The sequence below is a fragment of the Hemiscyllium ocellatum genome, chromosome 3 (assembly GCF_020745735.1).
Source record: "Hemiscyllium ocellatum isolate sHemOce1 chromosome 3, sHemOce1.pat.X.cur, whole genome shotgun sequence".
Lineage (NCBI taxonomy): Eukaryota > Metazoa > Chordata > Chondrichthyes > Orectolobiformes > Hemiscylliidae > Hemiscyllium > Hemiscyllium ocellatum.
This window is the reverse complement of record NC_083403.1, coordinates 84,902,620-84,927,946: the sequence shown is the minus strand read 5'-3', so window position 1 is coordinate 84,927,946 and position 25,327 is coordinate 84,902,620.

Sequence of the window (25,327 nt, the reverse complement as noted above, 5' to 3'; positions counted from 1 at the left end):
TATTGGCAAAATACCTTTGTTTATACCTTTAGTGGTTTTCAACTGGGGATGATAGATTCAGGATTTAAATGTTGGGCAGCTAGAGGTGTGTCTTGCATGGGCAAAATGAAATAGGGATTTTATTAAAAAAAAACCACATTTTTGAGTGATCCCTGCAAATCCGATACAGAGAAAGGGGTGCTAAGTGCTAAGAGTACATTCTCTGTCAGTACTTTATATCATCAATTGGGAGGTGCCCTCTCAGATGAGTTTGATCAACTCTGCAGGATGTCAGAGAGAGAGCTGGGTGTTGAAGTCTCCTCAGAGGCATGGGAGGATGTTGGAAGAATGCAAGGAAGATATCAATTTGCGATAGGACCCATGTTTTACAGTTGAAGATTCTGCACAGGGTTCTCTTGGTTCCGGACAGTTTGTCAAAATTGATACTGGGGTATCTTCAGCATGTCCCAAGGGCAAGGTCTGCACAGGCACTCTTACCCATTGTCTTTGGTCTTGTGACAGGCTCCAAACATATTGGATTGCTGTGGTGGGCGCAATGGAGAGGATTTTGGGTGTAATCTCTCCTTTTGGGCCTGCCCACTGTATTTGCTGCAGACGCGCTTAAGAAAAAACTTTTCAATATTCTCATGTTCTGTACAAAGAATATCTTGCTCAGTTGGATGTCCAAAAACCTCCTTCCCCCCCACCCCCAAGCCTGTCAGGTTGGCGGAAGATTGTTATGGAGCATATTCCCCTGGATTTTCTCACAAATATGCTACACCACAAAACTGAGAACTTTTACAAGACATGGGAGCCCTTTTTGGAATACCTTGACACAGATTTATCTGCCACACTAACAAGGGCTTTTATATAGTCCAATACTCGGAAGAGGAACTGTGAATGTATGAGCATTTTGATTGGCTGGGTAGAGTAATTACTATTTATTAGTTTATTGTTGGTTACTTATTTAGTTAAATAGCCAGTTTGGGTTTTTTTAATTCTTTATTTTTCTATGTATGTTTACATATTTGTACATGAGGGTGGGTTGGGATATTTTTTGTAAATTTGGGGGTTTTATTGTACTGTTTTGAATTGTATTGTTTTGTACCTGTAATATTAAAAAATCTATTTTTTCAACAAAAATATATTTTTAAAAAAGCAAGAGATTGACATGAGGTAAAAAGATGCTCATTTGAAGAGTTAGAGCAGCCATGCTGGGCTGAATTGCTACTTTCTACATTATTAAAATTTCTGTGATTCTGAGAACAAGTGGGCATTGTTTAAAATTAGTGTTCATCCTTTAAAGATGTGGATGAACAGATTTTTTTTTCTATCAGAGGTTTCTGCAACTTTGGAACTCTGTATCATTCAAGGCATGAGTGGTTAGATTCTTGTTAGGCACGGAAATCAGAGGTTATCGGGGTTTGATAGGCATTTTAGAATTCAAATACAAACGGGTTGGCCTTGATATTATTGAATGGCAATGCAGGTTCAAAGGATCAAATGTCCTTTTTCTGATCTTAATTCATATGTTTCTTAATTCGTATATTCAAATGATGTTGCACAGGTAATGGACTTACGAGACAGAGATAGAGCTGTTCGTTTTTGGTTTCTGATTCTGCACGTAGGGCAATTTTAGCTGCCTAATTACTTCACAACATGTTTGGAGATGTCCCTTCTTTCTGTCGCCCTTTGTCCTTGTCCTGCTGTCTCAGCCTGCAGAGTGGCTTCTTCTGGATTGTTCAAGATGGGCATTTCTCTTTTGTTTAGGCAGCTTGCATTCCTAGCAGGCAGAGTGTGTGGCCACTGTTACTGCAGACCTACGCAAAGAGCAAAGTCATTTTCTATCAAAGGTACTAGCATTCTGCAAATAGCATCTCTCCCACTTGTGGTTCATAGCTTTAGTTGTAGCCTGTGCCAAATTATAATGTCAGCACAAGTTGTCGATAAAACTTTGTTGTCTCTTGGATACGAATCTTTACATAGAGTCATAGGGTCATAGAGATTACATTATGGAAATAGATCCTTTGGTCCAACTCATCCATGCTGACCAGATATCCCAACCTAATTTAGTCCTGTTTGCCAGCACTTGGCCCACATCCTTCTAAACCCTTCCTATTCATATACCCAGCCAGATGCCTTTTAAATGTTGTAATTGTACCAACGTCCACCACTTCCTCTAGCAGCTCATTCCATACATGCACCACCCTTTGCATGAAAAGGTTGCCCCTTAGGTCCCTTTTATATCTTTCCCCTCTCACCCTAAAGCTATGCCCTTTAGTTCTGGACTTCCCCCACCCCAAGGAAGACCTTGTTTATCTATCATATCCAAGCCCCTCATGATTTTATAAACCCTCAAAAGATCACTCCTCAGCTTCCAATGCTCCAGGGAAAACATGCCTGTCTAGAAGGTTTATTGATTCCATGTTGATTTTCCAGTTTGGCCAGGAGACATGACCAGCTATGTTTTTAGCATCTTGTGTCTCGTAAACAGTCAAACTGACATTTTTTTTGCAAGGAACAATTAACAATTGCTTGACACAATTCTTTTTCTAAATAGTCCCAGGTCATAACTACAGAATCAGGACAATTATGCAACTGTTTGCAGAACAGATGATTTAAAATCTTTCTCTTACTATCAATTAGTGATTATAGTACCACAATACTACCATGATTATCCTTTAAGTATACTTTTATGTAACTCATCCTACTTGGTTACACTTTCATCCATGTCATACATTCACTATATCCAACATGGAGGAATTCTTATTGTCAAACTATTGATAGATTATTATACTGCAGAATTTACACAAAGACTTAACAGCATCAAAATACTAGGAGGTGAAAAAAAAATAAACTGACATGAAAAATTGAACTCTAACAACCTCAAAAACTGGAAAATGGAATGCTTTGACTCATTCAAAATATTTATCTGCTGTGTACCCAGTGATCCTGCAATGCTGAGTTATATTGAGAGGTGGTTTAGTTACCATATGCACGACATTAATGCTGACAAGCAACAAGTTTCAGCATACAATCCAATAACTTTTAAAATTTCAATACACTTCCCTCACCTATCTTTCAACAGGAACTTCCTTTGCCAACCAAAGCCGAGAGAACTGCATGTATTGAACAAACAGTGCATAGCCTCTTTTCCATTTCCTCATCACAATGTTGTATATGTAAATGCATTCTCAGCTGAAATGGGAACTGAACACAATCAACATCAGAGAGGTTGAAAAATAGATGGAAGCATATCAAGCCACCCTTTATGCATTCTGCCTGATTTTCCATGTCATTGTCTCGAGCCCCAAACTTCTCCATGCATCGATGTCCCTTCATCATTCCTCTGAAATAAACTATCAGTTTGCCTACTAGCCCCTTTATAAGGTTACAAAAAAGTAAAACTTCAATATTTTTAAGGGTGAACCAGTACATTTGAATTTACTATTCCAGCTCATTATCAGTGTGCCTGGCAACCAAATACCTAATCACTTCTTTTCCAGTATTGGTCTTGTTTGAGGCAGGTTAAAACTTTGTTCCGAAAAACGTCTTGTAGGAACTGCCTCAGAAAACAGGGACCAGCTGACATTCCAGCTTTTTCTGGCATTTCTGGCATTATGCCACTCGGTTTACAACAGCAGTACAGACATTTCAATGGCTTTCTGTGTAACATCACCAATCCCAATAAAATAAAGATGACTGGGTGATTCCTCAATTAATCATGTTGAAGATAGCACTACCACAAATGTTTGAAATTGATTTTTAAAAATTATTTGATGATATAAGTGTTACTGGCATGGTCAGCACCTGATAGCCTTTGTTATTTGTCCTTAAGAAGAAAGTGATAATCAGCTCTTGAACCATCACAGTCCTTCTGGTATAAGTAAACCCAGAGAGTTTCAGGTTTTTCATCCAGATAGGGAGAGAACAACAGTTCGCAGTCAGGTTTGTCTTTGACACGGAGGGGCATTTTATTTCAGGAGGTGGTGCTCCCATCTGTCTACTGCCTTTGTCCTTCTAAGTGGTGGAAGTTTCTAGTTTGGAAATGCTGTTGAAGGAGGTTTGGTGAATTGCTGGCAATGTATGATCATATGTACATAATTTGTAGAAAATAACTGTACTTCATTCAATGCATTTTGCTGCGGGAAATACAATCTTAAAATGTATTATTCTGTCTTTTCCTTTTGGCCCATTGTGCCTTTATTAGCGGTTTCAATTTGTCGGATTCTCCTAGTCTTTCCCCAGAATACAGCAATCTTTCCCATTCATGTGCAGATTATCTTTCCTTCAGCTTGTGGAGACTTTTTTTAGCAGACTCTGTGAACAGAATTTGATTGTTTTGCTGCAAAAGCAATCATAAGTCTAACTCATTGGCTAACACATTAGTATCAACAGGCACTCCAAATTCTTTTGGGTCTTTGGTGTCTTTAATGTCCTGTTTGACACCAATTATCCTTCGGGAAATCAAGCCAACAAATACACTTCCAATTTCATAGATAAATCATTTGTCTTACATCATCAATTGTCCTCCAAATGAAGTGCAGTATTCAAATCGTTGGGAACAATGAATCATCCAAAAAACTGGAAGGTGTAAAACATAAATTTGGAGTCATGTAGAACAACGTGGAGCTGGTCAGAAGAAGATCTTGTAGAAAGTGGAAATGGTACACTGACAGATGTGCTTATCAAATTGACAGTGGAATAAATTAATTTTTTTTAAAATAGGTCGACACCATTGTCAAAAACAGCCAATGTAACAACATATTAGTGAGCTTGTTACTAATATGACTCAACACGATTTCAAGTCCCACATATAGCTAAATATAAACAGTTACATTACCCATAAACAGTTCTCAGGAAAAGAAGCTTTATCTTTCTCATGCTGTGTTTCTTTCTGCGTTATCGCAAATTGCAATAGACTGCAGTGAAAAGATATAATACGATAATACTACGTTGCACCCGTAAAATATCACACTGTATTCCTCTTACTTTTAATTCATCATGAGATCATGGATCTTGCTGACAGAGCCAGTGTTTACAACCAGCCCTAATTGCTTTGTGGGAAGTGTAGCTAGCTATATTCTCAAACTGCTGTAGTCCATATGGAGTAGCTACAACCATGGTGCTGTCATAAAGGGAGCTCCATGGTTTTGATCCAGAATAGTGAAGGAACAGCAGTGTATTTCCAAGCCAGGATTGTTTGTGGTTTGATAAAGAGTTTGGAGGTTGTGGTATTCCAATGTACTTCCTAGTCACGTTCTTTGAAGATAGATTTGGGAGGTTCTGTCAAAGAAGCTTCAGCAAACTGCTGCAATGCATCTTGGAGATGATACAGATTGTAACAGCAGTCCTTTCTAGTAGGGAGAGTGAATGTTTAATGCAATTAATTGGCTGCCAATCTAGCGCTGCTTGGTCTTCAATGGTGGTGAGGATTTGATTGTTTTTGGAGCTTCAGTTATCCAGGTAAGTGGAGAATATTCTGTCATCTTCCTGACTTGTGGTCTGAAGATGGTGTCTGGCTTTCACAAGTCACATGGTGAGTCATTCACCACAGACCTCTAGGCCTCTGAACTGCTGTTACAACCACTGTATATATGTGGCCTGTTCAATTCAGTCCCCAGTCAATAATTACCTCTGAGATTTTGATTATGGGGGATTCAGCAATGATGATGTCACTGAGACAGAAATGGTTAAATTTTATCTTTTTGGAGAAACTGGGTACGTATTCTCTAGAGTTTTGAAGAGTAAGTGGTGATCTCACTGAATCTGTTAAATTTCTTCCAGGAGATAAGACAGTACATGTAAATCGATTGTCTCCCCTCACTGGAATAAGGAGCAGGCTGTTGAAGATTGGGATAAGGTGGAAGACCTGAAGAGCTGTTCTGGCTGCAGACAAGGATGCTGCCTCATTTTAATCACCATTTTAATTTATGACAAGCTGTATACATTTCTGTTCAATTAACTAATATATCATATCTAAACAACTGCTTCTTATCAAACTTAAACTATCTGAAAATTCCTTACAAATGGTTAACTACATAAATAGGTAAGCAGTATCTACAACAGGTAACTGTTATACTGAATCCCCAAAATATAACAATTATCTGCAACAAGCATATACATCTTCCTTTGACTCCAATCAGTGAAGAGCTTCCCCAGTTTTTCTGTTGCCGTGTAATGCCATAATCTGTCAAGTCCCATCTTGTTGCTGTGTGAGTCACTCTCAGCTCACTTCTGGTATTTATCTATTTTATCCATGTTTGAACCAAAGCTATAGGAAGATTGGAGCTGAATGGCCCTTGCAGAACTCAAACTGAACATCAGTGAGCAGGTTACTGCTGATCAAGTCTCACTATCACTGGCCACTTCTTTTGTTTTGCTGATGATTGGGAGAAGATTGACGAGGTAATAATGGCAATGTTGGATAGGACAAATGGGGATAGCTTTCAATATTACTAATGGATGCTGAAGTTGTAGTTACTGTCATCATTGGTGGTGCCTCAAAATTAAGGATGATATCTGTCAGACTAGATGAAGCTTCAGATGTCTGAGAGCCAAATTATGATCCACAGATTCTCTCCACAGCAAGGGGGGGTACATTGTTGCACGAAACAATGAAATTCACAGCCCCAGCTTGGCTTCCTTCTTCTTACTGTGCTGCTGCTATTTCACCTCATAGGTGAGTCACTGAGCGTAAAATTATCTGATGTGTTGAAGGATGAGGAAATGCCATGCTGAACAGGTCACAGCTTACTGACTTGACTCTTGGTCAGTGGTGTCAATGCTTTAAGGAAACCTTATGTTTATTCTTTTACCTTTTCCCTTTGGCCTACCTAAGAGTGTTGTTAAAGGTTTGCTTTATCAAGAGTTTCCAGGTAATAGCTTATATTACAGATCTATACTACACAATGTTGAGGTGCAGCAACTATTTAATATAGCATAATTAAATGAATTGATAACCAAGATAGTCATGATGGATTTATGTTTTCAGCAAATAATAAAATATTTTCATGCCATTCATTCTTAATTTACCAATCTGCAAAGCAGTCCAAATCATAATTTATTTCAAATACTCAGTTTCTGTTTTTTTAGACAAATGTTTTACATGATAATATCTTAATTCATACCAAAAACAAATATTCATCATTCCCCATGCACTTCTAGGGTTTATGCTCTTTCAACAGCCATCCAAATCTAGTATTTTGCTTTGATCCACTCAGATCATCTTTCAGTAATTCCTCTTTACACGGTGCCTGTGAGCAGTTCCCTGGCAGTTTTGGAAGTTAGTAATCATGGAGTCCTCTTCTCTGAATTTCCAACTTCTGACATGAAGGTGGCAGGAAAAGATTGCTTTCCCAAAAATTTCTTTATAGCTGCAGTTCATCGTTCTAGAACAAAGTTGAATCCATGTCAAAATTGATAGTCTATCCAAATGTGAGATTTGCACACAACCTAATAGTTTGAACATAAGTGCAGACTTATTTCTAATTGTTTTAGTCTTTTATATAACTTATCAAAATTCATGATATATTCTTCCATGGCTGTCTGTCTTGTTCTTAAAATTGGAAGAGTGACCATGCCTTCCAACATATTGTCTTGTTTACAAATATCTTTGTCCAGAAATTTTATTCAATTTGGCAATCCCTCTTTGGTAACCAAATTCTATACATCTGGTCCAGAAAATACTTACTTGCAATCTTACCTTTTCCTTGTAACGACAATGCCAAAATCATACCTTGTTCCTTCCTAGTTAGGGAAGTCACCAGAGTCCACATTTCCATATCATTCTTTCCTTGTGTGTATGGTTTAAAATCCCTAAAGAACAGTGGATAGACATTGTTCCTAAAACTGCAAAGTGGCTCAGCCATTTTTACAAAAGAATCTTCTGCCAGCTTTACTTTTGTTAGAAGCAAAATTCTTATTTATCTTACCACCTGAAGAGATTGAAGTTTATCCTCTGCTACAATGTTACATTATGAATCATTTATTTACTGAAACAGAAAGTCAGGGTCTGTCTGTTGTCCTAATTGTTTCTAATTGTGAGAACTTAGCTCTTCCTTTAAAATTCATAAGCGTTCTTATGCACAAATGAACAGGTTTCTTTCCATCATCAAATCACCATTTGTTTTTAGCTATTAACCATCACCAGTACATCACCCATGTTTCCCAACTGATAGGCTTTGCATGTAAATCAATCAAGAGCAATGCTGACCATCAACTGTGAGGAACCTCTGGAGAGAGAGGGATACTACTCAAAATAGAGTTGCCAGAAATCAACCTTCTTTTTAGAGACACTACCACATACAGCAAGACCACTCAGATTTGTGGTTTTATTTCTTTTACAGAAATCAGCCTTTTTTTATATCCAGAAATCAGTCTTTTTATATATATTGAGAAGCGCTATAACACACAAATGAATGTTTTTGTTTCCATCATCAAAACACCAACTGAGTTTCTACCATCTATTAATTACCTTTTATGTTCAAAGCTTGTTAAGGGTGATGAAATTGTCAAGTGCGAGAGAGGGAGGGACACTAAATCACATAGAAATCTGGCATTTTTGTCTATTTTTCTAATCAACCTGTTCAGAGATGTTATTATACACGTTTGGAGCAGGCAGCACTTGTACTCTGGCCTCCCAGTCCAGGAGTAGGGACACTACCACTGTGCCACAAGAGGGTCCTTTTTAGAAATCAGCCTTAAATATAGGGTCCAAAGAGCATCAGCTGCTCTCTATTATCTCTGGAGCATGTCCCACCTTGTAATTAAAAGGTTTGTCAATTATAGCATTGACAGAATCATGGAATAAGTCACGAGCACAAATATCTTAGGCTTAAGTTGGTTAGCACTGCTGCCTCACAGTGCCAGGGACCTAGGTTCGATTCCAGCCTCAGGCGACTGTGGGGAGTTTGCACATTCTCCCTGCATCTGCATGGGTTTCCTCCGGGTGCTTTGGTTTCCTCCCACAGTCCAAAGACGTGCAGGTCAGGTGAATTGACCATGCTAAATTGTCCACATTGTTCAGGGATGTGTAAGTTGGTTGTTTTTGATATTACATCCTGATAATTGGAGTTATGGTGTATGATAACAGACACTGAAGGAGAGTTGCTTCTCTTCGATAATGATGGCCCTTGTTGCTTTCGTCTGCTGTTGGGAAAGCAGCTAACATAATTAAATCCTTCTCCAACCCCAGTTATACTTTCTTCCACCCTTTTCCATTGGGTAGAAAATACAGAAGTTTGAAAACAAGTAGATTTAAGAGCAGCTTCTTCCCTGCTGTTATCAAGCTCATTAATAGACCTCTCATATGTGTGAGAGTTGATCTTTCTCTGCACTTTCTCTGTAACTGTAACACTATATTCTGCAATCTAATTGATTATCCTAATGTACTTATGTAAAGTATGACTCATCTGATTAGCATACAAAACCTTTCACTGAATCTTGGTATACATGACAATAATAATAAATTTAATCGAAGACAAAATAGAAATTGCTGGCAAAGCTCAGCAGGTCTGATGTGAAGAGAGATCAGAATCAATGTTATAGGTCAAATAACCCTTCGCTGTCTGTTGAACTTTGAACATTGTGGAGCTACCTATGATCCAGGTGGATTCAAAGCACAAGGGATGAAATTTGACTTGGAAAGTACATGGGGTGACTCTGAGCTGTAGGCAGTCACTAAAGAATATGACTTGGAGGTGCCGGTGTTGGACTGGGTGGACAAAGTTAAACATCACACAATATGAAGTTTTTTCCAAAAGATTTATTTGGAAGCGCTAGCTTTTGGAACATCAAAAGCGCTCTTCCCGCTACCCCCCTCCCCCCCCCCCCCCCCCCCCCCCCCCCCCCCCCATTTATCTGTCTGCTCCCTTCTCCCTCCCCAATCCTGAAGAAGAAACATTGACTCTCTTGCTTGTCGGAGGCTGCCTGACCTGCTGTGCTTTTTCTAGCACCAGCATCTGTAGTCTCTCTTTCTCCTAGTCTTTGCAAGTACTTGGTCAAGCACCAGAAGAGACAGTGAAATTATTGTTGGTGGACAAGAGAAAAGATTGGAACAGAAATTCTGTCAGAGAAAGGAGCAGAAGCTCTTCAAGATGGGCATGCTTAGAAGAGATGTGGTACTAAGTTAAATACTAAATAAAGACCAAAAGAACTGCGGACACTGTAAATCAGAAACAAAAGCATAACTTACTGGAGAACCTCAGCAGGTCAGGCAGCAGAATCAATGTTTTAGGTTGAGTGATCCTTCGGCAGCTTTTATAAATCCAATCAAATCAAACCTTCCCCGTTGACTGGTGTCAGCTGATGGTATTGAGGCCTCGGTCTGACCACAGCCCTCCTTTGGTGAGTCCTCTCCTCTGCACCCCGAATATGCAAAATGATTGGGAGTGAGAGACCCACTGTAAGTCCACAACGTGAATTTAGTAAAGAAAGCAGGCAATAACATTTGCAGCTCTATTTTCACATCTTACGTTCTAAGAACATGGACCACGTCTGGAACTAACCCATCCCATGATGGCCTCATCCCACACCAACTTGGTCTGGCACAGCCAGGAACCTGACTTGATCAGCAAAATGCAAGTCTAGGTTGGTGGTGGTGAAGTTGAGAGCTGGCAGTGAAAAGATGGTACTGGTAGGTGTGGCAACTTGGGCTTGAAGCAGCTCATACTATTCTTAGATCTTAGAGCAGTAGGAGTGCTTCTTTATGATCAAAGGATGGTAATGACAAGCTTACCATTTTGGTACTACTTCTGCCACGTGAGTAAAACTGAACCTATTTGTTCATCAAAATGACAAAGTGCTATTATATCCCGTTGACTCCAGTTTGCATACTAAAGCAACATGTTACTCAAAATAGGTGAACCTCTTCCCAGAGAAGAATGGCAGATGAGCCTGGTGTAAACAGGGCAGTGGATTATTTATGAGCTCCTACAGATGTTGAATGGTCCAAGTTAAAAGTTGGTGAGATGGTAGTGGAGTATTTTCGTCACCGAATAATGATCCATAAGTCAAAATTTATGCACTGAGATCACATGTCGAAATCCCATTATGGCAACAAGTGGAATTTAATTCAGATAATATGGCTGGAATACAAATGTTATGTCAGCAATGTTCACTGTGATAATTATCATTGATTGTTGTTAAATCACTAACCGGTTCAACACTGTCCTTTGCAGTCCTCATCTGGTCTAGTGTACACATGCCTCCAACTCACAACAATGTGGTTGACTCTTAAATGGCCTAACAAGCCACTCATTTCAAGGAATTAGCAATGGACACCAAATGCTGCTGGCCAACCAATGATGCCCACATCTCAAGAAGTAATATAGGGATTAATTAAAAGACATTCTGCTGTATGAAAAATCACTAAGTTTATTTTTTCGCCTCTTGTTTATCTCTTCAATAGCATCTTATATGTGAGGTTGAACACAGAATCATGAATATCAATGTTTACTAGTTCAACACAGCTGTGGCACCTTTATTCTCAGACAATCACAGATCGTTGCATACTGCAAGTTAAATCAAATGTTCAAATTAGCTGCCCTGTACATTTCTTGACATTTGAATGATAAATATCCCAGACATGGAATACAGAAGCAAATCAGCATCTCACTGTATGGGCAGAGACCTAAGGGTCCTGCTGGATGGAGTGGTACAGTGGTGTCTTCCTTCACAGGGCTGGCTATATAGGCCATGGCACCAGACCATGACAGCCTGGTTTGTGGTGAGGATCAGTGCAGTCTCAGTCATCTGGAGGAATTCACAGCACTCTAGAAAGAACTCAATGACCTCTACACTATGTCAGTCTATGAGCCACTATCCTGTAACCATGGTGGCACCACAATACTTCACAATCACTCACTCTCTGCTACCGTAGCTACTTCTCACCATGGATCATACTCTACCATCACACCTTGCTTAGAAAATCTTCCCTCACTATCTCTCACCCACTGCCAATCCTGGCACTACTAGCCCTACATACCCTCTGCACTGTCGACTTATTTGTTCGGAACACCTTGCCACTTTCACCACAAGTAATAACTGTTCCACCCACTTTTGTCTCCCTGACTATCTGCCTGTTTCCCATTCCAGGAGGAAAACAGCCCTCAATAGGGTAAAAAGGGTAAAGGTGGGTGGTGGGCTTCCTGACATTTGGCTCCTCAGTCCCTTTATGCAGACAGCATCCCCAAGCACCTAACTGACTGTTTCCAAGCTCTTGAACTGGTATTGGAGTCTGTCCTTGGCTTCCTGTGCCAGAGCCCCCTGACTGAAGGCTATCTACTGAGCCTGCTGATAACCATGACAAGCATCCAGGCTTTGCATCTGCGCTAAACAACAAGGTCAGAGAGAAGTAATGTGAACCTGGTATTTCTTGCTAAGGGCAAGGCACAAAAAAGCAAGTCAAGGCTTGGCCGCTCTCAGCATCCAGTTAGGCTCAAAGTGAGTATACACGAAAAAGACAAGTGAACAAGTAGGTATAGAGATTCAACCTGTTCTAGTCCATGAGACCTTGCTGCAGTGTTAAAATGATAGCTGCCAGTGCAGCCTGAGGTGCAACATTGAAGTTTAGAACCATCCTGTAAGTGAATCAGAGATGTGTCATGAGGATTGCACATATCAGATGGAATTCCCCATACACATGAAGTGTGTATGGCCAGTGTCATTGGAGCATGCCCTGAATGTTGGGGCCTGCTGACCAACATGGAAGTCACTGGGTAGCCACTCTGAGTTCCATACTAAGAATTGTCAATGTCTAGTTATTCACAGTCGATTGTTCAATCAAGATCTGAATGAGGCAAGGTCTTCAGGTCATTAACTCGCAACAATCCCTTTTAAAAAGCAACTTGCTGCTATGCAGCAAGAATCTTGACTTGATGCCTGTAACTTAATTAAAAGATGCAACATGCTGTTCCCAATGTCAAGATAAGCCATACTGGGCCACTCAAACAATTCTGTCACATTTCTCACTACAGCCTACATTGTTCAGGCATCTATAAGATTTTACCCTGTATATCCTATAATCGTAGAAGCTAATCAAATAGTCTGACTTAAGTGTGTAAACTAAATATATACAAATATCTATGAAAAGAATATAGTTTTCTGCACTGAAAGATAATGAAAGAGACAAAAAACAAAAAGGGTTCAAACCATGTCAACGGAAGCATTAAAACAATAGGGTAAAGGTTACAGGATCTGAAACAGGAAATATTTAATGTTGGTTTTCTCTATAAAAATGTTTTGGAAAATGCTGATAACAGCAAACCTGACCATATATTTATACTCCATGAGTATCCTCCCACTTCGATTCAACAATGTTATTTATTGGTGGTCTCCCTTCTTTTGACTTGGATTTATATGGTGCCTCTCATGACATCAAGATACCCCAATATCCTATTTAGCCAATTAAATACTTTTATAATGTAGTCACTGGAGACCCGGGTTCAATTCCAATCTTGGACAACTGTCTGTGTAGAGAGTTTGCACATTCTCCCCGTGTCTGTGTGGGTTTCATCCTGGTGCTCTGGTTTCCTCCTACAATCCAAAGATGTGCAGGTTAGGTGAATTGACCATGCTAAATTGCCCATAGTGTTCAGGGATGTGTAAGGTAGGTGCATTAGTTAGAGGTAAATATAGGATAATAGGATAGGGGAATGGGTCAGGGTGGGTTACTCTTCTGAGGGTCGGTGTGGACTTATCGGGCTGAATGGCCTGTTTCCACACTGTAGAGATTCTATGATTCTATGAATATTGAGAGTAAATCTATCTGACGTATAGGAAACTGGGAGGCAATTTTCACATCAGCAAAATGCCACTGAAAGCAATGTGGTAATCACAGATAATCTGTTCAGTGATGTGTATTGTAGGATGAATATTAGATTGCGATTGGTGATAATTCACTTGCTGTTCTTCAGAGTTTTACCATGGCATTTCTTACGTGCACTTGAAGAGTTCTGAAGAAGGGTCACTGCACTTGAAATATTAACTCTATTTTCCCTCCACAGATGCTGCCTGACTTGCTGAGTTTCTCCAGCAATTTCTGTTTTGTTTGTTTCTCTCAGCACAGTACTTTCTCAGTGCTGAACCTGAGTGGCAGCCTTGATCTTTGCTCTCAAGGTTCTTCAGTGAAATTTCAAGCCACCGTCTTCTTGATAATGGACCTTAATTGTTTTATTATGTGCAGGATGTGGACATTAACTGAGATTCGATTAAGCCTTATAAATAGACTGACCAAAAACTAAATTATTGGCTGAGGAAGTATATGCTTGTGTTGTTGTATGAGCAAAATAATTGTACCAGATTTGGCTCCAATTCTGTCATTCACTAACCGACTTTCTGGATTAGACTATTTCTGGTGCAGAGACTAGAATGCTTTTGAACAGCAGAATAGCAGGATTGTGTGTGGGCTCCTGAGTGGGATTGTCTGTTCCTATCTGCTTTCTTTCTTTTCTTTAAACTTCTGGTCTTTTTCTTTTTTTTCATTTTTTCTCATTTTTCTTTTCTTATAGCCTTTTGCGATAGGTTAATGGGCAGCATCAGCACAGCAGTGCGAACGGGCCATGTGCGGAATAGTGGCAGCCTCCCGGTGGTCTGAGGCAGCAGCAGACATGGTTCTCCTGACAATTAGAGACAGCAGCAAGGATGTCATCCTGGCGTTCCCGACTGGCTGTGGCGTCAGCGGTACCAAAGTTCTTTCAGGGATTAGAGGCAGTGCTGACATCATCAGCGGCAGAAAGAACCTAATTCCTCCCAGCCACAGATGTGAGACTCATAGGCTGGCTGAGACTTCATACTGTGACTAGGCCAGGATCCCTGTATCAGTGGTTCCAAAAATCTTCATGGAGATCGGACTTAAGCTTTGAGATCTAGACACTTTTCTTACCTTTTGGTTTTCTTATTACTGCTGGGTTTTTTTCAGAGATTCTGGTTTTGTAACTAACATGGTACCAGAGAATGGCAACTTAGTACTCTTTTCACTGTACTCATGTATTCCCATACTTGAGTATTTGAGACAACAGAATCTAATACTAATTCTCAGCTGCAATCAGCTGTACCATGTCTGACAGACAGATAGAACTAAGTAGAAAAGATAAAAAGACAAAACATCATTCATACATAATCAAAATCACATTCACATTCCGTAGATGCCCAGTGGGACAGTTGTCACTCCTCTATTGCCTTCTCGGGTCCTGGTCTTATCACTCTCTACCAGCTGCAGCTTCAGATTTTGCTCTGAGGCTAGTTCATGCCACGATAATACTCTCTCCCAGTTTCAGTATCAGCTTCCAGCTTGGTTTTTTTTTAAGGAGCAGTGTTAAATTATCGATAAAGGTAAATTGCCTGAATGAAGATGGCTTTAGAGCTGATCCAGCAGAATAGCCATTCGATGACTTGTGCAGAGAGACAGTCCTGGTCTGGTGGAATAGGCCTGCTGAGCCAATTTCTTTCTAGTTTTCATTAGCTTCCACTTATATTCAAGGTGAACCTGATTAATGAGTTGGCTTTGTTTCAACAATATCCACATATACAAAGAAAATGGCAAAATTCAATAACAGTGCTTTGTTTTATTCTTTCATAGGATGTGGGCATGTGGCTGTGCTAGCAGACGGCAGTTAAAGTCAACCACATTGCTGTGGATCTGGAGTCACATGTAGGCCAGAACATGTGAGGATGGCAGATTTCCTTCCCTCAGGGACATTAACTAGACAGATGTGTTTTCATAACAACACACAACAGTTATGAAGTCACCATTAGCCTTTTTAATGAGGACACCTACTAAAGCAGGATTTGAAACCATATTCCCCTGAATAATAACCAGCAATTGACATTACTCATAAAATAACATTACCACTAAAATAGCGATGGAAAAGAATAGACCAGATCTAAAAGTTGAAGTTCTAAATTGGAGAAAGGCCAATTTTGATGGTATTAGGCAAGAACTTTCAAAAGTTGATTGGAGGCAGATGTTCACAGGTAAAGGAATGGCTGGAAAATGGGAAGCCTTCAGAAATGAGATAACAAGAATCCAGAGAAACTATATTCCTGTCAGGGTAAAAGGGAAGGTTGGTAGATATTGGGAATGCTGGATGACTATGAAACTGAGGGTTTGGTTAAGAAAAAGAAGGAAGCATATGTCAGATATAGACAGGATAGATCCAGTGAATTCTTAGAAGAGTATAAAGGAAGTAGGAGTATACTCAAGAGGGAAATCAGGAGGGCAAAAAGGGGACATAAGATAGCTTTGGCAAATAGAATTAAGGAGAATCCAAAGGGTTTTTACAAATATATTAAGGACAAAGGGGTAACTAGGGAGAGAACTGGGCCCCACGCAAGGCGGCCTTTGTGTGGAGCCACAGAAAATGGGGGAGATACTAAATGAATATTTTGCATCAGTATTTACTGTGGAAAAGGATATGGAAGATATAGACTGTAGGGAAATAGGTGGTGACATCCTGCAAAATGTCCAGATTACAGAGGAGGAAGTGCTGGATGTCTTGAAACGCATAAAGTGGATAAATCCCCAGGACCTGATTAGGTGTACCCGAGAACTCTGTGGGAAGCTAGAGAAGTGATTACTGGGCCTCTTGCTGAGATATTTGCATCATCGATAGTCACAGGTGAGGTGCCAGAAGACTGGTGGTTGCCTAACGTGGTGCCACTGTTTAAGAAGGGCGGTAAAGACAAGCCAGGGAACTATAGACCAGTGAGCTTGACCTCGGTGGTGGGCAAGTTGTTGGAGGGAATCTTGAGGGAGTGGATATACATGTATTTGGAAAGAAAAGGACTGATTAGGGATAATCAACGTGGCTTTGTGCATGGGAAATCATGTCTCACAAACTTGATTGAGTTTTTGAAGAAGTAACAAAGAAGATTGATGAGGGCAAAGCAGTAGATGTGATCTATATGGACTTCAATAAGGCATTTGACAAGGTTCCCCATGGGAGACTGATTAGCAAGGTTAGATCTCATGGAATACAGGGAGAACTAGCCAGTTGGATACAGAACTGGCTCAAAGGTAGAAGACAGAGGGTGGTGGTGGAGGGTTGTATTTCAGACTGGAGGCCTGTGGAGTGCCACAAGTGGAGTGGCACAATGATGGATGCTGGATCCTGTACTTTTTGTCATTTACATAAGTGATTTGGATGCGAGTATAAGAGGTACAGTTAGTAAGTTTGCAGATGACACCAAAATTGGAAGTGTAGTGGATAGCGAAGAGAGTTACCTCAGATTACTACAGGATCTGGACCAGATAGTCCAATGGGCTGAGAAGTGGCAGATGGAGTTTAATTCATATAAATGCGAGGTGCTGCATTTTAGGAAAGCAAATCTTAGCAGGACTTGTACACTTAATGGTAAGATCCTCGGGAGTGTTGCTGAACAAAGACCTTGGAGTGCAAGTTCATAGCTCCTTGAAAGTGGAGTCATAGGTAGGTAGGATAGTGAAGAAGGCGTTTGGTATGCTTTCCTTTATTGGTCAGAGTATTGAGTACAGGAGTTGGGAGGTCATGTTGCAACTGTACAGGACATTGGTTAGGCCACTGTTGGAATATTGCATGCAATTCTGGTCTCCTTCCTATCAGAAAGATGTTGTGAAACTTGAAAGGGTTCAGAAAAGATTTATAAGGATGTTGCCAGATGGAGGATTTGAGCTACAAGAAGAGGCTGAACAGGCTGGGGCTGTTTTCCCTGGAGCTTCGGAGGCTGAGGGGTGACCTTATAGAGGTTTACAAAATTATGAGGGGCATGGATCGGATAAATAGGAAATAAGGTATCATTGTCTGGAAGTTGGTATAGTTGCAATACTTTTAATATATAGTAGATATCATTTGATTTCACCAAGCAGTACAGAAAGAATAGATTTATCGAGCATAAAAGCATTATGGACATATTCTGAGTAATGAAATGAAAAACAGAGAATAAAAGAAATGATTAGACAAAGCTGAACATTTACACCAGAGATATACATTGAGTTGATAGATATGCCATGCTGATTTACAAGTATAATGTTGTGCACACTTGGGATGTCTTCCACTTGGTATAGCCATTTTTTCTACTCTATTTTCTGTACCTTTCCCACTGTAATGATAAAGATGTACCTCTAAGCAAATGTGCATTGGATCTTTGCCTTACTCAGGTAATACCAGCCTTAGCAAGAGGAACTTGAGCCATAGACTCAACTATATGGGGGTCTTGAATGGAATATGGTAGCCATGATGTGGAAGTGCTAGTGTTGGACTGGGGTTGATAAAGTTAAATGTCACACCACACTAGACTATGGTCCAACAGGTTTATTTCAAAGAACAAGCTTTCCGATCACTGCTCCTCCATCAGGTAGTTAGTAACGAAGGAGCAGCGCTCTGAAAGCTCGTACTTCCAAATAAACCTGTTGGACCATAACCTGGTGTTGTGTGATTTGTAACTTTGGATGGAATATGAAGAACTGTGCTAGTCTTTAAGTTCTAAAGTTGGACTGTGACAGATTGTACAGATCAGTCATTATTTCAACATTACATTGGAAATGCTAAACACAAATATCTTTGTTATACTCAGGTAAAAGTGCCATTGTTTGTATCTACAACACATCATAACTACAGGAGTGAAAATAGAACCTGAGGCATTGTTATCTCTGCAGACAATGCAGAGCCCCATCAGCCAAATAAACAGAATGGCAGCTGACCCAACCATTCATAGCCTCATGAGGCTGATTAGCTCAGTTAGCTGGCCTGCTGGCTTGTGATATTAATAGCATGGATTCAATTCCAGTACTGACTGAGGACTCTCATTCTCAACCTCACCCATTACCTGAAGTGTGGTGACCCTCAGTTAAATACGCTCCTGGTTAACTCACTAATGAGACGTAGCCCTTTCACAAGCCATAGGCATTAATATTATTGCTGGAGCATTTGCTACTCTACAGGCATAGCAATCACAGTAATTGTGCTTGAAAACTAAAAATATTGCTGCAAAGGTATCAATGCACTAATAGCAAAATAATTCCAAACAACATTTAAAGCTTTAAATGTGGGCAGCACGGTAGCTCCCAGCGACAGGGACCTGGATTCGATTCCTGCCTCAGGAAACTGTCTGTGGAGTTTGCACATTCTCCCAGTGTCCGCGTGGGTTTCCTCCGGGTGCTCTGGTTTTCTCCCATAGTCCAAACTTGTGCAGATTAGGTGAATTGGCTATGCTAAATTGCCTATTGTGTTAGGTGCAGGAAAAAAAAAGCTTTAAACACAGCCTAAAATATGTATTTTTCAGTTTTTACAGCCTCATGAAATCCAAAAGAATTTTATAGCCCATGAAGTTTTTTTTTCTATGTCTCATCACTTTGGTAATATGTACACACACTGGTTATTTGTTCCTATCATATTCATCTATTCAGTGATATTGTTTGAGGGATAACTATTGGCCTGGATAAAATTTGGTGTAGTGGTAATGTCACTTAACAACTGAGTCAATACCACTCAGGCTTATGTTCTGGTGACATGGGCTTGAATTCCACCATGGGCAAATAGTGAAATTTCAACTTCAAAGAAAAAGCAAACTTTCTGGGGATGATATCACTGCATATCAATTCTTCTGATTCTTTCTTGTCCTTTGGGGAAGGAAATTTGCCACCTGGTGTTACCTACATGTGCCTCCAGACCTACAGCAATGTGGATGACTTGTAGCTGCCCTCTGGGCAACTAGGGATGGGCAATAAATGCTATCAGCCCCTCAGAAAATGAACAGGAAATGACATCACCACAAACCCCAGGAACCTCATCCAGGAGAAAGATATAAATCGAAAGCAGGGAGGCAACAGCTTCGCTTCACTTGGAGGTCGCCACTGATGATGTTACCTAGCCAGGTGATGAAACATTTAGATATCAAACCTATAGCTCAGCGAGCAAACCTACACCCTAAACCTCAACCTGAGCTACAAACCTTCACAAACCTTGCAAAAATGCTGATCTAGTTAGTAATGCCCGTATCCAAATGCTCTTCTTTAAAATAGCATGTTGGCATCCATTACGTTCAATTGAGAGGACAGATTGGGTTTCAGTTAATATGTCTTCATAACAATAGAACCTTCAAAAAGGCCTCACTCCTTTCATATTGTACTCAAGTGTTCACATTTTGTACCCAACACATTCCAACATATGGATGCTGAAGCGATTCATGGCATTATCCTCAGCCCAGTAACCTCAGTAACTTCATGAATCTAATGATCTTATGTTCCAATGTAAAGTCATAAATCACTGATAACCACACACTGTTTAATTCAATTCAAAACTCAAATCCTGAAACAGTCCATGTTCACAATCAGGACCTGTACAATATCCAGGCCTATACTGATAACTGGCAAGTAATACTTTTGCCAACAAGTGCCAAAAAATGACAATCTTCAATAGAGAGAGTCTAATTGCCTTCCCTTGACATTCAATGGCATTACTATAATTGAATCCACAAATGTTGAACTTCATCACATATCTGAATATACAAACATCATGTCATATGAAATAGGAGCTAAACCAGTCCATTTACCCAGAGAAAGTGAGGACTGCAGATGCTGGAGATCAGAGTTGAGAGTATGTTGCTGGGAACATCTGAGGAGCAGGCAGCATCCGAGGAGCAGGAAAATCGATGTTTCAGGCATAAGCCCTTCATCAGGAATGAGGCTTGTTGGCCGGGGCTGAGAAATAAATGGGAGGGGGTGGGGTTGGGGGAAAGGTAGCTGAGAGCGCAATAAGTGGATGAAGGTGGGGGAGAAGATGATAGGTCAGAAGGGGGAGTGATGGACAGGTCTGGAGGGCAGTACCAAGTTGGAGGCTTGGGACTGGGATAATGTGGGGAGAGGGGAAATGAGGAAGCTGTTGAAATCCATATTTATCCTGTGTGGTTGCAGGATCCCAAGATGGAATATGAGGCGTTCTTCCTCCAGGCATCGGTGGTAACAGTTAGGCAGTAGAACAGTCCCAGGACCTGCATGTCTTTGATGGAGTGGGAAGGGGAGTTGAAATGTTCAGCCACGGGCGGTGGGGTTGGTGGGTGGAATATCCCAGAGATGTTTTCTGAAACGATCCGCAAATATGGCATCCTGTTTCCCCGATGTAGAGGAGACCACAATGGATGCAATGGATGCAGTAGATGACATGGCTAGAGGTACAGGTAAATTTCTGATGAATGTGGAAGGATCCCTTGGACAGAGGTGAGAGGAGTATTGGGGCACAGGTTTGCACTTCCTGCGGTGGCAGGGAAAGGTGCCTGGAGTGGGTGTTGGCTGGTGGAGGAGTGAACCTGATGAGGGAGTTGTGGAGGGAATGGTTTTTTCCAGAACACTGATAGGGGTGGGGAGGGAATTATGTGGTTGATGATGGGGCCCATTTGGAGGTGGCGGAAGTGGTGGAGGATAATGTGATGGATCGGAGGTTGGTTTATTTACCCTCAAGTCTGTGCATTCATTAAAGAAGATTGTGGCTCATTGTATCGAATTCCATATCGCTATCCACCCCCAGTAACCTTTGTTTCCCTCATCTAACAAGAATCAATGTCCTTTATTTCACCTCAATCAAGTCATCCCTCATTCTTTCAAACTCCAGAAGAAACAAGCACAGCCTTGGTCACCTATCCTGAAAAGACAATGCACTCAATTTCAGGTATCAATCTAATAAACTTCCTGTCAATCCACTTCACCACTGCATTTACATCCTCCCCTAAAAATGAGACCAAAATCCACACAGTATAAGAGATGTGGTCCTGAATAACTGAAGAATACCGACCTTACTTTTAGGTTCAATTCCTTTCGTAATAAAGCATAGCATCACATTAGCCTTCTCAATTGTGTGCTGTAAATGCATACTAAACCTTTTAGGACTAATGCTCTGAAACACGTAAACCTCTCTTCACCTTGAAATTACCCTTGAACTAATTGGCGTACTTGTCCATTAAAAGTTAACCATATTGTTGTGGTTTTGGAGTCACATGTAGACCAGCTGAAGTAATGATGACAGAATTCATTCCCTCAAGGAATTTATGAGCTAGTTAGGCTTTTCATGATCACCGTTACTGAGACTAGCTTTATATTCCAGATGTATAAACTTCATCATCTGCCATGAAGGAATTTGAACCCTTATCCCCAGACCATTAACATGCCCACAAATTAACAGTTGGAAATCAGGCATACTAGGAATTAAGCATAAAATGTCACAACATTTAATTTTTCAATGCATACCTGTTGCTTTTGTGTCCCACACCCTCAAGAAATACCCTTGCCTCAACATTCTTGACAGATCGAGATCAACCTATCAATCCCTAGCCAATCCCTGACACTCAATGACTGCTAGGTGAATAATGTTTTTAATGATGAAGAAAGAACAAATTGGATCAGTTTAGAAATAATAAAATCATCAGCTTAAGGAGAGAACGTTCAACTGTTTTAACTTACAGGGTTTGTCGGGATTACTCTCATTTTATGAATGTTCAAAGGTTATGAATGTTCAAATTATAGTCTTGATAAATCATTCTTCACACTAGCACTTTACATATTGCAGAGGTTAATGGAATAATCTTTAAATATATGAACTGTTTGCAACAAATAATGATTGCATTACCACAGTATAATCAATAACCAACTAACAAGCACAAAGTATAAATCTTTATATTTAAAATTCAATTAATCTTACTTTGCATAAATTAGTCCTTAAGCTATTATTGATTTTTTTAAATAAAAGATCCAAAACATAAAACATGTTTAGTGGGAATTATTTCAAAAATCGATTGATCATTCATTCTTCAGACTTTGAAGTCCCTCAGTAATTGTTCTTGCCATACTAGGCTATAGTTACAACTGGAACATAGAGACAGCAATCTCACAAATCATCAGTAAGAAAATTTTCACAATACATTAAGACACCCAATTTGCAGCTAAGTGCAATTATTTCAAACCTGCTGCCCTCCCGACTGGACATAACATTTTGCATATTAACAATTGATAGTTTGTATGACATTGTGCATTGATACAATAATACAAAATAATGCTCCAGAAGGAGACTGTTTCACAGCCTGTTTCTGTTTAAACAATTGGCTAAGTCTCAAAATGCTTTTCCAAAATGAAAGGCATAGAGAAATGCATAAATCATGATGATATATTTATTTAAAATATATCTAATCTTTGTTAAATTGCTCAACATGGTTGAGAAAGAATCAGTCACTTGAAGAAATAAAAATAAGTTATGATATTATATAAGACAACTTATAACTGAAAGGGATAACTGACATCAAAAAGAAAAATCTGCCCATCATAACAGAAAGGACAGCTTCTGGGCGGTGCTAACTGGTGTATCCTACAAGTTCTCCATGTGTTCACCAGAGATGCAGAGATTTGTGAAATTGTAGTTCTTATGTTAAAAGCATGTAGCTAAAATATTTGTGTATATTTACATAAAGCCATAAAAAATAAGACCAGGCATAGGCCATTCAGCCTATCAAATCTGCTCAGCCACTCAATGAGATCAGAGTTTAGATCAGAGTGGTGCTGGAAAGGCACAGCAGGTCAGACAGCATCCAAGGAGCAGGAAAATCGACGTTTCGGGCAAAAGCCAATGAGGTCATGCTAGTATGATAATTATCAACTCTACTTTCCTGCCTTTTCCCCATTATCCTTACTTCTCTTACTGATTAAAAATATGTCCATCTCAGGCTTGAATATACTAAGTCTATTCTCTATAGACTTCTGTGATAAGAATTTTGCAAATTGACTGGCCTTTGGGAGAATATGTTCATCCTCAGCTCTGTTGTAATTGGACTTCCCATTATCTTGAGACAATACCGTCCGGTCCTAAACTCTCCCACAAGGGGAACGAACCTCTCAGCATTTACCCTGTCAAGCCTGTTAAGAATCTTATACATTCCATTAACGTCACCTCTCATTCTTCTAAACCCCAATGAGTACAAGGGCAACCTACTCAACCTCTCCTTAGAAGAAATTTCCTCCAAGCTTCGGAACAATCTAATGAACCTTTGTGGCTGCCTTCAACATCAGTATATCTTCCCTTAGATATGGTGGACAAAATTGTTCACAATATCCCAAGTCTGGCCTGACTAGGGCCTTATATAGTTTAAGCAAGATCTCCCTATTTTCATACTCTATTTCCTTTGAAAAAAAGACCAACTGTCCTGTTGCCTTCCCTATTGTGAAATCCCACTAGATCCCCAGTGGATCCCTGGAAGCAGCCAGTTGTATTAAAATTAGTCATGTCAGGCAAATGTCCTACAAGTACTGTAGGATTACTGAAATTTTGTCTCTCTGCTCTCTTCCCAACTCTCACATTACTAAAGAAATGCTGAATTTCATTTAAGAACAAGTTCTGACATACTTACAGTTTAATGTGAGTGGAAAGTAGCTCTGCGCCCTTGTATTTGGGAATACAGTGGAACACAGCTGAAACTTTAATGCTGACTTGAGATTATTTCTGCTTCACTAGGATGGATTTATAATGGTCAATCATATGGTCTGCACATACAAACCTTTGTGATTGCCAATGTCTTTAATTTCAAAACTATGCATGCTTAATTAATTCAACTAGCCCTTGAAGGACCTCACATTGCCCACATGTAGAGCCTACTCCTGCACACAAAACAAACGTATTTCGCACACTCTGGGCATGCAGGCAGCCATCTCCCACATTCATGGTGCAAATGAGATTCAATCAAAGTTGGAAGTCTTTCCAGTCCATGGTCAAAAGGGTATTTCCCTCAACTTTCATGTTTCTTTAGGCATCACTTTCCCTGTCGATCTTAACAGTCTTGAACTTTCCCATTTTCTAAACCAACCCTTTTATTTCACTATTCATCTCCTCAAACCACTGTATGAACACCAGCCCTGACAAACAGCCACACCCAAAGTGGTGATTCACTGTTTCCCATCAAAGCCACTGTTGACCCCTGCTCAACAGTAATCCTTTCCCTTTCCCTTTCATGTTATATCAGCTTATATCTATCATTGCCCAACTTCAAAGTCATTGTCCCTTTGCTTCCAAACACCACACTTGGCTTGCCCAATTTTTCCAACACAGCACTGCTCCTGAAAAACCCCGGAGACATTGATGTTCCAAACCCCCAGGACTGATAGTAGTCTCTCCCTAACCCAACCCCAGACCAACTTAGGAGGCCAGCCCCAAAGGATGCTAAACCAGCTCTGTGCATCTCCTCAACTAATTTGCTGGTAATTCCTGAACTGACTGTACCTGATTTGCAAGACTGAGTGTTTCCCAATCTCCAAATGATAAGGACACAAATCCCCAAACCCTGAGCATAGCAATTGCCCAATTGAGTGTGACCAACCCAGTGGACTAAAGGCTGTCCT